The 9,529-nt window shown below is 50.3% G+C and overlaps 1 long non-coding RNA gene across 1 annotated transcript in view; it reads left to right on the top strand.

The window, feature by feature from the left end:
* The first annotated feature begins 1,225 nt into the window (after window positions 1–1,225).
* The window catches only part of LOC144679355 (uncharacterized), a 43,761-nt gene continuing 35,457 nt past the window's right edge, over window positions 1,226–9,529 (top strand). Inside the window, exon 1 of the long non-coding RNA XR_013576328.1 lies at window positions 1,226–1,389. This is a non-coding gene — a long non-coding RNA (uncharacterized LOC144679355). The remainder of the gene's footprint in view (window positions 1,390–9,529) is intronic.

Here is a 9,529-nt window from a genome sequence, read left to right as displayed (position 1 = left end):
TCAAGTGAGGCTGTCTATACACAGACAGTGTCATCGCATTCCTTCTTACCAGAGCATGAGATTTTGCTTGGAGCGCAGTCTTCTCTATGATGCAGGGTGCCATTAACTGCAACCACATTGCCTTGTGTGCGCCTCATCCGAATTCATCCATTTTTATGAGCCAAAAGATTTTGCACTCCTTCCATATACTGATGCCTTATGACCGCAGGCACTGCAACATGAAGCTGGATGCCCGTTGTCTTGACAGGAGTCACAATTTCTTCATTCTGTGGGAGGCCTCGATGCCAGCTGTATTTGACACACCATGGCTAGTCAAAGGCTGATTACTGTGTGACAAGGGTTATCCATCATGAGATGACTGATGACTCTGGTTTGGAACCAACCATTACAATGATGGAATGCCTTCAATGAGAGCTTTGCTGTCATAAGGAGCATTACACCCTCAGAAGTCACCTAGCGACACTTCAGTTGACTGGATCATGCTGGGGAAAGCCTGCAGTACTCTGCTGAGCAGATTTGAAGATTTGTAGTAGTATGCTGCACAATCTTGACAATAGGATGGTAAAGCCTATCAACCGCCAATCAGGAGAGAAGTAGAAGAGCAGGAACATGAGAAAGAGGATAAGGTGGAACTGGAGAAAGTGTAGGAGGAGAAAGTGCAACAGGAGTCCCTCCCAGCCTGTGCTCTATATGATTAAATAATCCATGGATGATATCAGTAGCATCAACCATACTTTCCCATTAACCAACTCCGTTCCTGCCTTTTACCATCATCCAACAAAACAAAAATAGCTCCTCCAGCACCCCCAGAAAATGCACACTAAAATCTAAATTTATAGATTTGAATCATTATGTAATGAATGTTCTCCCTCTGCATTCCCTTAACGCCTGTTTCTCATGTGCCTTTACCTTTCCTAGTGCCCCTGTTACAATTATGAGGCTTATAGGATTATTATGTTTTGGGCTATAGCTTTAAAGTTAGTGTAAATGAAAGGGGTCATATGAGTAAGCCTGGGTAGTTTGTTGTTAGAGATCAAAGGAAGTCTTACTGCGAAGAAGATGCGAGACATTTACGCTTTGAAACAATGGCAGCAGCCTCTGGCCTGGAGTTTTCCACCCCACCAGCAGACGGGGGCGGAGAATACGACGTGAGTAAAAAAATTGGTTTCCCGAACATCATGGCAGGTCGCTATTCACATCAAAGGCTGTCGGGAAGCCAGTTAGCATATTATTAAGGCAGTTCAAATGTGCATCGGATCGGAATTCTCCCCCCTCCCTGGCCTATCATCTGGCCCGCCGGTGGGCGCTCACGCCGGTCCGAAACTTGACCAGAGCACGTGCAGATGTTGAGGACCTACCGGGATGGCAGGCTGGTCGACTCGGTGGAAGGTGTGTGGCAATGGGGGTGGTTGAGCATTTGCTGGAGCACAGGGAGGGCAGACAACGGTTGTTGTGGGGTAAGCTGGGGTAAGGTAGGTGGGAATGCCGGGGGTGGGGATGTAACTGTACAGCCTTGTGGGGGTGTGGCGTTGTGGGTGGTGGGGGGAGGAGGAGGAGAGAGTGGCAGGGGTAGTGAGGGATGGGGGAAGGTGGCAGGGGTAGTGGGGGATGGGGGAGGGTGGCAGGGGTAGTGGGGGATGGGGGAGGGTGGCAGGGGTAGTGGGGGATGGGGTGGAGGGAAAGGACCAGGGGTTGGTGCATGAAAGGCCATGGCAGGATAAGGGTGGGCATGGGTAACGTAATTGAGCTGAGCTGACCAGGGAAGGGAGGCATGTGAATGGTGACGGTCATGGGCTGCAGGGTGGTTGGAGGGGGGGATGTTCAAGGGTGACAGTTGGGAGGTTAAAGTTAACGCCGTGGGCCGGGTGGGGTCAATGCTGCTGAGGGGGGAGATGTGGGTTACAAGCGGAGGGTAGAATGTGTTTGAAACTGCCTCAAAAGAAACATGCACTATCCTGATTTTGAGGCGTTGCCCACACTCTCGACCTCCAGCTGAAGAAATGCTGGTTGGGAGGAGGATCATTGGGTGGGCGGATCTGAACGTCAACTCAACTGGACAACTGAAGGTGAACCCTAATATTCTGTCCCGACAATGGAGAGTTATTTCTATAGACTAGGCAGTGGAGGGCAAGAGAACAGTGTGTGTGGGGGGCTTCTCACACACGCCTCGCAAGGGCCCTGGCAAAGATCGGTGCCTCCATGGGCAGGCATGATTCAGAGGGACAGGCGCAGTCTGGGTCGGCCCCTTGAAATGGAGAGAGTGGGGAAGTGCACAGGCATTAGCACAAATAGAAACGATTAAAAACCTCTGAAAAGTGCAATTGAATATATATTTACAACTATTTACAATGTTTGTACACCTGTGCCACCAGAGTGAGCTTAGAGCTTCTTAATTTTCCATACCCTACCACCATGGCTAGGCGCTTCCTCGACATCCACAGCAGAGGTGGAGGCAGCTTACTCCCCATTTTTCTTCTTGGCAGCCAATTTCTGGAGGACCGAGGCCTGGAGAGCTCTGGCCTTCTTTGGGTCTCCTGCTCTGAGGCAGGTGCACTTTCAGCGGTCCCAGAGGCTGGAGCTGATGGGGTCACAGATAGAGGAGACTCAGAACGTCTGGACACCCTTGGAGAGTCCTGGGTGGAAGCCCAAGGGGTGTCTGCCTGATGCCCCTCCTCCCTCCCAGGGCCCCTCCCTTACTCTTTGAGGGAAAGGGGCACCTGGAGGGAGGTCAAGGTGTCCTGTCCCTCTCTCGTGTAGCCACTGCAAAAGCTCACCCATGGCTACAGCGATCGAGTGCAGGTCCCAGCACACCTCTGGCAGAAACTGGGTGTTCTGTGGGCCAGGTTCTCCATGGTGTCTGCCACCCTCCCCAAGGAGACCACATGTTGGTGCCAATACATCAGCGAGCAAGCAGATGGTCTCCTCCAGCTCAAGAGCCACTCTATTGAGGCCCTCTGCCACCTCTGTCAGATGTTCCCCCGCCTCTTGCTGCATTTCCAACATCTTGTCCATGACCAACCCCAGAGCCTTGTCATTAGACTTGGACTTAGCAGAGGCCTCTTCCTTGGCCGTCCTCTGAGTGTTGGGGGCCATAGCTGTCCTTCCTCCTCGTGCTGGGAACACGTGTCCGTAAGGTGACGACCAGAATGTGAAGCCAGGCCTAAACTAGATCTATGACCCATCGAGGTGAGTGTCTCTGGGCTGATGGAGCATGCAGGTGGACGCTGTGACGGCCCTACAGGTGAGAATTCATCGTCATCATCCTCGATCCTCTGCGGTCTGGGCTGGGGCTGGACTCAGGTTTGGGGCCTGGCTTCACCCTCTTCCTGCTGACACCTGTAATGAAAAAAGGAGAGGATGAGTAAGTTCATGGGCTGCCTCCTACATTGCACCGAGCATCAGCCTCAGGTTTCAATGTGCAGAGGTTAAGCTTCTTCACCAGCTGCTCGAGGGAGGCCGACCTCGCCATTGGCACATGCACAGTCACAGTCCTCCCTGCCAGCTCAGCAGCCAGTCTTCATACTGTGTGAGGGGGTGGACATCGGGCATGCCCCCTCCCGCTTTCTCCCTTTTGCGCCTGTTGTGCACTATCTCCTCCTGCGTGAAGATGGAAGATGGTTTCTGAGCACTTCTGATGCAGGTGCTGCTCACAGCCTGCCAACCTCCACCACCCACCCATTGGCAACTGTGTGCGCCATATGAAAGGTGCACTGCTGCTAGTGCCTAAGGGTACTTTGCAGCACCACCCAGACCCGCGAGCTCTAGCAGCTGGAAGGGCAAGGACAACAAAGGCATGGCAGCAGCATCTGCAGTTTCCCTCTATGCCTCTACCTCTCCCCCTTACCAAGATTTGTACCTTCCGTGTGGCTAGTTCAGCGATCTGTGGTTGCCTACTTACCAGCAGACCGCCTGTACTGCAGTGGGGCTCAGTGGCAGCATGGCAGCACCTTGCAAAGGGCTTTTTTGCATTGGCAGCACAGATGGTGGCCTTGTCATTGAGGCCCATGTCCCAGTTCCCATTCAGTGAGGTGAGTATGGCAAACAAAGGGTTCACTTACCCTGGCGGCGCGAGTTAGGTCATTCATTATTTTCCTGCACTGCAGGGCGGTTCTCCTCTGAATGGAATTGGCATAGACCATCCTGGCAACCTCCTCCCATGCAGCTGTGGTGAGATGGGTGGTCCTCCTCCTCCCATCCGTCCTTGAGAAAAGGATGTCTCTCCTCTCCTCAACAGCTTGTAGTAGTGTGTCCAGTGAGCATTGCTGAACGTTGGGGCAGGTACTTGCTGCTTCCTGGCAGACATTTCAGGTCCAAACTCCTGTCTTGATGAATGAGTAGCTGTCCGGGCATCTTTAAAATACAGCGCCCAGATATGATGTGGGGCACAAGACTTTCTGGCTGCCCCACCCCGCAATTCAGCAGGAAACACTCGGCTGCAAAATTAATCAAGATCTAGAGCAGGCTCGGGTTCACAATTTGGTGGTCACCACATGGACGCATGTCCACAGCAGCAGGAGGCAGGTTAATGCGAACTCCCCGGCATTTGGAGGACTGCTGGGGATCAGGTATCTGTGTGGTCCATGTGGTGACCACCAAATTGTGAACCCGAGCCTGCTCTAGATCTCGATTCTACCGAGGTGCCTGTCTCTACGCTGTTGCAGGGTGTGGGTAAGCGCTGTGACGGGTTGTCCAGGCTGCTTATTTCCAGCTGTTCAGTGGAGGTGGAGTCCTCTTGGCTGGAGGTGAGGACATGGATGGGGCTGAGGGACTGGCTGGCTGAGGGTGTCGGTCACTTGGCAGGGCTTCCTGTGAACTAAAGTAGAGATAATTAGTGCATGGCAGCAGAGTCTAAAGGAGGAGAGAGAGCACTCATATTTGCATTAGGAGAGGGATGATTTGGTGCAGGATCCTCACTAGGGCGTTCACTGCTGACCTCACCATCGCCACAGGCACGGTCCATATAGATGACCATCCTCTACATTTGGCTTTCAAACTCATCATAGGGAGTCAGCAGAAGCCATGGGATCATCACACAGAGCTGTTGGAAGCCCTCAACAGTGTGGCACTTGAGTCAGAGGAGTGATTCTCCCTGCTTTCTGATGAAGTGGTGCTGACATGTGTATGTATGGAGGTCTCCATGGGGAGGATGGTGGATGTCATGGAAACCCTAGTCCAGCAGAACGTGGAGATGTGTACAGGCCTGCAGTCCAATGTGGAAATCACGAGTGAGTTCCTGCAGTGGCAACGCGAGAGGGAAAAGGGGCACCTCAACGTCCCTCCAGGTGCTCCTTCCCCTCAAGGAGTCAGGCTGGGGCCCCTGGGCACCCGAAGGGAGGAGGAGCAGCAGCTGGACACCACTGGGTCATCCACTCAGGAATCACAGAGGCTGTCCTCTCCCTCCGAGTCCCCTTTGCCTGTGAGCCCCTCAACCTTACCCTCTGTCAGCACAGAGGGAACAGCCAGCCAATGAGTGGTTCTGGAGGGAGAAGTGCGTGTGTGGCAGGGCCTTTCGGAGCCTCATGCAAGCACTCTCCACACACACGGTTCCTTCAAGTATCATACTCACCCCAATTCCTGAGTATTTTCAATGCTACCTGCTTGGGTTCACTTTCAGTTGTCCATCTGAGTTGACCTGCATCTCTGCCCACCCAATGATCATGCTCCTATGCAGCACCTGATCTCACCCACCATGACTGTTGTTTCACTTTCAATTTAGACTGCATGGTCTGGATTCGCTTTTTCGTCAGCTCCCCCAACTTTTCCCCTCCCCCAGTCACCCACTTCCTTTCCCGCATCATAGTTGACCCCCTGGGCATCACCTTCCACCTCCCCTCCGTGACTTACCAGCCACAACCCTTTCGGGGATGTCCAGGTGAACGTGCACGTTCCCTTCCTTCCCAAAAATCTGACCCCCATCCACGTTCACCTCCCTGACCTCCTCCTTCCCACCCCCAGGGTCCGTGTCTGCGTCCGAGTCACCACCGACCACCCTTGCCGTCCCTTCTACCGCTACTGTCGAACCCGTTGTGAAAGCAATTTTTGGCCTTCTCGTCATATTGTCGGCTCGCGCCACCAAACACAGCCAACGCCAGCGGGCACGAAAAATCCCAGCCATTACTGTCTCAGCTAACTGCTGGAAAATTATTAATTTGGTCAGGAACCTGGAGGTTTTTAATTGCTTGTAGAATCGACAAGAGAGAAGAGAGAAATGGGCAGAAATTTAACAAACAATGCAGGGTTTGAAATAGTTAACTGTGTGTATTTATATTCCTGTAGGGAAACAAAAAGAGAATTCGTGTTTTGAGAGAGCAAGCACAACAAAGTGTGTGATATATTTGACTGTACAGAATAGGCTCAAGGGCTTTACTAAAAATAGTCTCTAGTGTAGTGCGGCAGCAAGTTAAAGGCAGCACTGACAGCAGACCATATGCCTGCCCTCTTGGTTGCTGACATCAGATGACGTAAACAAAAATAAATGATTTAAGATATAAAATAGGAGTAAATTTACTGAAATATCCCATAAAAATAAACTTTAAAAATTCCAAAACAGAGAGAATGACAATAAACTTGTATTCATGTCATCGCCAAAGAAGCAGGCAGGACATCAACAACAATACGTCATATAGCAAAGCTAATATTCTACACCTATTCATTGCGATCAAAACTGCTGAATACTAATTCTAATTCCATCAGGGGAGAAATTGGCTAAGTCCCTGAAACTGATGTGAGGATTGTGGTACGCAATTAACCCACATCTGTTCATTACGTTGCAGGCAGCGTGTTATATTTTGGCTGCCTGCTCTTCTACATGATTTCTGTGTGCAGCCAGTGCTACACTCACCATTCATTGGTTGCACACATCCATAGAGCGTTCAACATCGCGAGTGGCTGGTGCTACTTAAAGGCAGCCTACACCTTTTAAATGGAAGGTGTATTGTGTCTGCATGAAGTGCTGGAATTTTTTTGAAAAGGCATTCTGGCTGTAACACCTTGAGCAATGGCTGAACACGCGAGAGACAAATGAGCACCAAGGCTTTCCGACAATGCACTGGAGATCTTGGTGGAAGAGATGGGAAAAAGGAGAGACATCCTGGCTGGAATTTTCCAGCCCCTCACACTGGTGGGATCTTTTGGGTGTGAATGGACATTTCAGTGGCTTGCCGGCCCCACCACAGGGGAACCCGCCACAACGGAGGGGTTGGAAAATTCCAGCGCCTATGTCTGCAGAGGGACAATAGACCCTGTAGATATGTGCTCAAGAAGCTACAGAAACAAGTAGTAGTCAGTGGCTCCAAGAACATGGGTGCATTGCAGAAAGAAGTTGAAGAATCTCACATGAGTTGTTAACATAAGTTCATTTTCAAATGGAATATCCTAGAAAATGCACCAGTAGCCTCATCCACTGCTCAATCGATATCCCTTCAGTCATCCACTGACAATCTCTCTCAATCAGTACTCAACCCTAAAATTCATATGTTTTGTTTCAGTGCGTGGTGGGACAGGACCAAGGGCTGGGGGAAAGGGCAGCACAGGTGCCAGCTGGTTGGAGGACAAGGTCGCTACCTCACTTAGTGCAAATCTGGGACGATTCCACTGAATGTCTCAATTTTAACCCCACTTGTCAAGCATAAATAGTGCATTCTATTATGAATGTAAGAATTTATAAGATGATTATGTTTCGGAACTGTCTCTTTAATTCAAGGTAAAATGGAGGTATGAAGAGGGTCACATGATCTGCTTCGAATTCTGCCTGACAGCAAGCCTGCCTGGCTTGGTCACCATGAGGATAGGGGGAACCCAGGTTGAGACTTGGAGCAAGGTGCAAAGTGTTTGCACCTGAAAACAAAAGCAGAAGCAGTTGGACTAACTATGGACAGACATTTGGTCTCCATGTATTTGGATAGAAAAAAAAGAGGAGCTGGGATTTTCCAGCCCTCCATGGCGGGCCCTGCCAAGGGGGTTGCAGCGGGCCAACCAAATGTCCTTTGACTTTCGGTGGGATCGGAAGATCCTGGCGCCAGGCGGGGCTGGTAAATCCAGCCATGGAGACAGAGAGGTCTCAGAGAGTCAGAGGCCGCAGCTGGTGTGCTCAGCAGAGAGAAGCAGGCTGCGAGTTCTCTGCGAGCTACTGGGCAAAACGCTGGAGGGAGGAGTGTCTCTGGTCAAAGAGATACACCCCATGGCAATCTAAAGACTCTGGAAAATTTGCCCTGGCTGCTGGTAGTCGATTTGGAAATTCTCCAAAAACTAAGGGGAGCACCTTTCGATGGTCACTCGACATTAGGACTCAGCGAAATGGGGAGACGTGAATCCATTGGAAGCTGGGAGTGGCTGCAATGGACCATTTCCTTTAAAGACTCTAACCCTGTGGAGAGCAGGTTGTAATGTATATGTTTGTGGTGTGGGTTTATCAGTTGCTTTAAAGCATTAATAAGGGTTAACTTTTCTGAAATTTAGAGTATTAGTTGCTTAGTAGGTGATGCTATTGATGCTGCTTTTAATTGGTTTGTTGCAGTAAAAGTCTTAAAACTTGAAATGTTGTCATGCAATTCTTTTAAATTGGTCACTGGAAATTCAAATCTCTTGTTTAACGTTATTGGTCCCTATGTGAATAGTAACAATTGGGGGGATTAAAATTAGGGTGAGTCGTCTTCCTGGCCTGAAGTCACTCGGTTCACACCCAGTGCCCATTAACCATCTTTGACTGTCAAGCTACAAGCATGAGGGGCTTACTTCACATTCAAAATTATCGGCCTGATGATGTAACTGGTGCACAATATCATCCTAACCAAAAGTAGCAGAGACCTGAACTGTCTGCAGCTCGCTAGCCGAGTCATGGTGGGAGATGTGGACTTGTTAAAAGAGATTAAGGTAATTACTTCTGACAGAATCCCTTGCGAATCAGGAGGAGTAGGAATGCTTCCCTAGGCCAAGCCTCCAGTTGCAGTGGAGTTCCTCCCCCTACTCCCCTCGATCCCAGCGCCCTTTACTCACTGACTGCCAGGTGTTGGATGGGACACAGGGAACTTGTGTGTTAATGAGACCCTGCCTTTAAGATTGGCTGTTCCTCCAAGATCCTGGACCCTCTGGGTGTACCTCTCACTTTGGGGATAGGCCAATGTTCTTGCCACCCCTTTTTAAAATTGAGGCCCAAATATCTTCAAGCAGCTCCATGCTGGAGGACATCACAGCTGCCCCTGGTTCTGTTTTCATCTGATATTCGTACCTCTGCACGTTCCAGCTGGGATTATTGGGGAGGAGGTGTGGGGAAACCTGTCAAATTCTCCTCTTCTCTAGCTGAGGGCACTGAGACTAATTGCACCCTAGCTGCTGAGATCAGTTAATTTATACCCAATCCTGGAAGAGAAGGTGAGCAGTGAGAGTTAGTGAAACAGATAACTTGGTCAATTTCCTTTCCCTACCTGCTCCAAATCCACCTGGAATCAGAATGGAAGATCCCTGCTCTATGGTCCATGCATCACAGCATCTGATCACCCTTTGACCATCTCTAGAACATCTGCCACTAACT

The sequence above is a fragment of the Cetorhinus maximus genome, chromosome 4, assembly GCF_964194155.1.
Source record: "Cetorhinus maximus chromosome 4, sCetMax3.hap1.1, whole genome shotgun sequence".
Classification (NCBI taxonomy): Eukaryota; Metazoa; Chordata; class Chondrichthyes; order Lamniformes; family Cetorhinidae; genus Cetorhinus; species Cetorhinus maximus.
The sequence above is the reverse complement of the archived record's forward strand: the minus strand, read 5'-3'. Positions and strand labels throughout refer to the sequence as shown.